This window comes from Mustela putorius, unplaced genomic scaffold (assembly GCF_011764305.1).
Source record: "Mustela putorius furo isolate JIRA1106 unplaced genomic scaffold, ASM1176430v1.1 tig00003988_pilon_pilon_pilon, whole genome shotgun sequence".
In the NCBI taxonomy this organism is placed as follows: domain Eukaryota; kingdom Metazoa; phylum Chordata; class Mammalia; order Carnivora; family Mustelidae; genus Mustela; species Mustela putorius.
In genome coordinates this window covers 4,278,642-4,284,192 of record NW_025422127.1, presented here as the reverse complement: position 1 = coordinate 4,284,192, position 5,551 = coordinate 4,278,642, and positions in this window count along the sequence as shown.

The window sequence follows — 5,551 nt, the reverse complement described above, 5'->3', positions numbered from 1 at the left end:
TAATTCATTATTAGCAGTTTGGGGGAAGTATCAGATGTGAGAGATTCACAGAAGCAATTGGTCAAATGAAGATTTTGCATTATCCCTGAATCCAGCAACCTTATCTTTTCCTGCATTCTTTTCCTTTTTTTCCACGCCCATAACCCTCAAATTGGAAATTTACTATAGTAGGTACTGATGTTTATATAGCATCTTCCATCCTTATTAAAAGTATAAGGATATATTTTCTCCTTATAGCAATGGATTGAATTCATCTTTCTGAACTATCAAGCAAAGGCTATTTAAAAACCATACGATTTTTGCAGACTTCTTATAATAATCTTTATTATTAATGAAATCACAAACTTCCAAAACCAGAAGAACTCACATTGACCCTTTTATTACCTCTAGATACAAATAGTTGTCTTTTGTAATGAGGTATCCTTCCCACCACCCACTAAAAAAGAAGACATAAAACAGGGACACACACCACAGTTTACCTAATAGATTAGTAAAAAATGAAATTAGCTTTTATTCTCTGGTTTAGCCTAAGTGTACAAATGGGGAGAAGATTCAAATTCACTGTGGTTATGAGTATAAATTGATCTAGAGAGAATTTTGGCAATTGTATAGGGCACTATATATGTACAAGGTTTATACAATGTTTTTATACAATATACAATGCTATTTATACAATGCTATTATTCACAGGAGCAGAAAATGGGAACATAATGTCTATTTGACACATTAAGTAAATTGTGTACATCCGAACAATGAAATACTATAATTTATAATGTAAAAATGAAGTCATTTTATTTTAAATTTATAATTTAAAATAAAAAGGTACTTCTATATTCACTCTCATGAAAAGATATTCATAATATATTAATACATAAAAAGGTCAAAGTATGTATTTTATTCTAAAAGTATATACACCAAAATCTTAACGTTGATACACTGGGTAGTGATAGCTCATGTAATTTTAATTTCATCTAATTTTCTACCTTATAATTATCATTTACTATCTAAATTATTTAACAAAGAGAAGTTACATGTTATAAAAATGAAGAAACTAGGGGCACCTGAGTGGCTCAGTGGGTTAAGCCGCTGCCTTCGGCTCAGGTCATGATCTCAGAGTCCTGGGATCGAGTCCCGCATCGGGCTCTCTGCTCAGCAGAGAGCCTGCTTCCCTCTCTCTCTCTCTCTGGATGCCTCTCCGTCTACTTGTGATTTCTCTCTGTCAAATAAATAAATAAAATCTTTAAAAAAAAAAATGAAGAAACTTGATGTTCCTTGTGAAGTCCTGGTAATTGTGATACTTTTCACGAAGCCATAAAATTTTATATAAAATAGTATGTTTTCTAAAAATTGCTCAAGATTTTAGAATGGCTTTTACAAATAGTGCTGATGTATTTGTCAGTGAAACAAAAATCCCACTGATTTGATCCCATTCTTTGTTACTGAAAGCTTACAAGTGTGGTGATTAAACACAAGAGCAAAAAGAGAACTCCCTGTATTATTTTGTTCATCTCACTGCTGCAGAAAGACAATAAGCCTCTAGTTCCCATCATTTAGAGACTACTGAATTTACTGCTTTGTTTTACTAATTGACCCTTTTTTATTTAGGGGTATGGACATGAACAGATTTATGATAATTTCAGATTGAACCCTCTAAAATCTGAATCCTATTCAAATAGCCACAGTATCATACTATTTAATGACTTTGAAGCTTTCATTGCATAAATACTGAATATAAAAAAAGGTTTATACTTATTCTTGGATATTTGGAGAATTGCCAAAAATTAAAGGAAGCCAGCTCTCTCTATACTGTTTTGAGACCAGTGACTTTTACTCTTTTGTTTGTTTGTAGATTAAGTTGAGAATATAATGAAACTTATGGACCCTCTTCCTAGAAAAATAGTGTTATGCACATATAAAAATTATTTTTATAAACAATTCCTATTGTTCACAGAGTCCTCTGAAGCACAAGTTTTTAATGGATAAATTAGAATTAGTGGGTGAAACTAAGAGAAGCTGACTTCATTTTTACATTAGAAGGAGTTTCTAACAAAGCAGAATTTTCCGATGACGTGTGTTGCTTCATTAAGTACTCAGTGAGGATCATTAAGTATATTTTAGAAGCAGATTGAGTGAAATGGTATAGAAGAAATTTCAACCTCCAAATTGAAGTTTGGCCAGATGACTTCAGAGAGCACTTTAACTGTAATATTTTATTACTGGGTTTAAAGATAGTATGTTGAGTCCAATTGGAGGGCTTCAAGAACATGAAGCGAATCAAAATATGTATGGCAGAACTACTCTCTGCCTGTCTCTATTTTCTCATCACAAAGACAATACAAGTATTTGGTGTTCTTTCTGTTGGTCCTTCTTGGGGCTTTTGTTTCAAAATGGTGGCCTGACCTCAAGCTGTACTCCCTTCCACCCCTACAACCTCTTAGAATTGATAGTAAAAAAATAAAGAGGTATAAATTCCACAGTAATGAAGAAAATGGTGAAGATACAATCAATGAGCAAGAAACTCATAACATTTTAGACGGCAGGAGGAAAAAGGATAAGTCAGAATAGACACTAGAGACTGGAGTAAAGTGAGAAGGATACTGAGGTGACAAAGCCAAGGAGAGATTCAACCTGCTTAAGGAACCTCTTGAGTGACTGATTCATGGACCATGAGCCAAGCAGAGAATATAGGTCTCCCACTACCACAGGCAGAACTCTTGCCACCAGGCACTCGACTATGCATGAAAATCACAGGGTTCTTCTCCAAAGAAACTGTATCATCTAGCTCTGCATGTCCAGAACTTTTTCATCAAAAGTTGTAGAGGGAAATTCTCCTTATTTTGGCATTTAGAGGTTTTCTAGTTTAATGGATCCTCCCACCCACTCATTAGAGTATGAAATCTCCTAAACTTACCCACACACAAAAACTTCCAATTTATCCGTTAAGAGTAAGCATAAAATAATTGTTGACATTGGTTTGGAGGATGTCAGCAACATGGACAGAAAGCCAATGGAAACCTAATTTGTGTATCATGATGATGAGAATTTGTTTAAAACCAAATACAGTTTTTTCAGCTAGACTAAAAAAAGATACAGTATCCACAAAATAAAACTGGTATGCTATGAAAAAGAAATGATCCATGAACAAGAAACTGCTTTGAAAAATTTAAAAAATACTGCAAGATTATTGAATTGAAAGATGAAAACAATTATCAAAATAAAAACCTTTCTAGAATGTATAAATAGAACACATGAGATAAAAGATAAAATGCAAAAGGACCTAGCCAAAATCTGTAACATCTGACTAAAAAGTGATCCCCCAAAAGGATAAAAAGGTAAAAATTTAAAGTGCAAGGCAAGTTAATTATTTTAAATTAAAAAACAATGTTCACCACACACAAAAATAGACTCAAAATGGATGAAGGACCTCAATGTACGAAAGGAATCCATCAAAATCCTTGAGGAGAACACGGGCAGCAACCTCTTCGACCTCTGCCGCAGCAACATCTTCCTAGGAACAACGCAAAAGGCAAGGGAAGCAAGGGAAAAAATGAACTACTGGGATTTCATCAAGATCAAAAGCTTTTGCACAGCAAAGGAAACAGTTAACAAAATCAAAAGACAACTGACAGAATGGGAGAAGATATTTGCAAACGACATATCAGATAAAGGACTAGTGTCCAGAATCTATAAAGAACTTAGCAAACTCAACACCCAAAGAATAAATAATCCAATCAAGAAATGGGCAGAGGACATGAACAGACATTTCTGCAAAGAAGACATCCAGATGGCGAACAGACACATGAAAAAGTGCTCCATATCACTCGGCATCAGGGAAATACAAATCAAAACCACAATGAGATATCACCTCACACCAGTCAGAATGGCTAAAATCAACAAGTCAGGAAATGACAGATGCTGGCGAGGATGCGGAGAAAGGGGAACCCTCCCACACTGTTGGTGGGAATGCAAGCTGGTGCAGCCACTCTGGAAAACAGCATGGAGGTTCCTCAAAATGTTGAAAATAGAACTGCCCTATGACCCAGCAATTGCACTATTGGGTATTTACCCTAAAGATACAAATGTAGTGATCCAAAGGGGCACATGCACCCGAATGTTTATAGCAGCAATGTCCACAATAGCCAAACTATGGAAAGAACCTAGATGTCCATCAACAGATGAATGGATCAATAAGATGTGGTATATATACACAATGGAATACTATGCAGCCATCAAAAGAAATGAAATCTTGTCATTTGCAACAACGTGGATGGAACTAGAGCGTATCATGCTTAGCGAAATAAGTCAAGCAGAGAAAGACAACTATCATATGATCTCCCTGATATGAGGAAGTGGTGATACAACATGGAGGCTTAAGTGGGTAGAAGAAGAATAAATGAAACAAGATGGGATTGGGAGGGAGACAAACCATAAGTGACTCTTAATCTCACAAAACAAACTGAGGGTTGCCGGGGGCAGGGGGTTTGGGAGAAGGGGGTGGGATTATGGACATTGGGGAGGGTATGTGATTTGGTGAGTGCTGTGAAGTGTGTAAACCTGGTGATTCACAGACCTGTACCCCTGGGGATAAAAATATATGTTTATCAAAAATAAAAAATTAAAAAAAAAAAAAAAGAAGAGATCAGAAAAAAAAAAAAAAAAAAAAAAAAAAAAAACAATGTTCATGGCTAAAGTTTCTCAGTGTTCAGGAATATGTTAAACCATGAGAAGTGCCTTCATAGGGTTTCTACAAAAGTACACAAAGTTTGATCAACTTTATTCTGGAGTTCGCACATATGTAGGTCTAATATGGCTGAGAATTCAGTATTAAAGGAGGGAACATGAATGATTGTAGGACCAGGGAGCACTACAAAACTCCCTCACAGACAAATGAAAACTGCCTGTTGCTCTATGCCATCATTAAGATGTGTAATAAGCACCAGCTCATTGGACAGATGGAGCAATCCACTATCATAGAGACCAGGTCCACACAACCAGTACGACCAAGCCTGGCTGAGTGTCATTCCTGCTGGTACAGTGAAGGACAAGTTCCTTGGCTTACCTAGAAAGTTCATATGTTTGGTATCCAAACAACAGCTGTAAAAATGAGCAAATACAAACTGAGAAAAATGGAAATAATAAAAATTGGAGAGGAAAAAACCAGATGAGGTAGCTTTCCTGTTTTAAGGCATGTGGTCTTACAAAGCATGAAAACCATTTTTCTTTTAAGACAACACAAATACCTACGTGGTAATCTCCTTCATTGGACCAGAAATGCATATTATAAACATTTATAAATGTATTTGCAAATGAGGATATCTGGAAGTATTCAATTTTAAACTCAAGAAAAGGTTTTACGTGTTTGTACCACTGGGCAAAGAAATTATTGACTTCGTTGTGGGGCTAGAAGATGCCTAATTTACTTTTCAGTGGAGGTTTTGATGGTAGGGTCTTAGGGTTTCTTGGACACCAGAGGGAGCAAGAGAAAAGGAAAGAGTTAGAAGAGATGCTAGGACTTTTTAAGGGCCCACCATAGTTCAGGTACTATACTCTA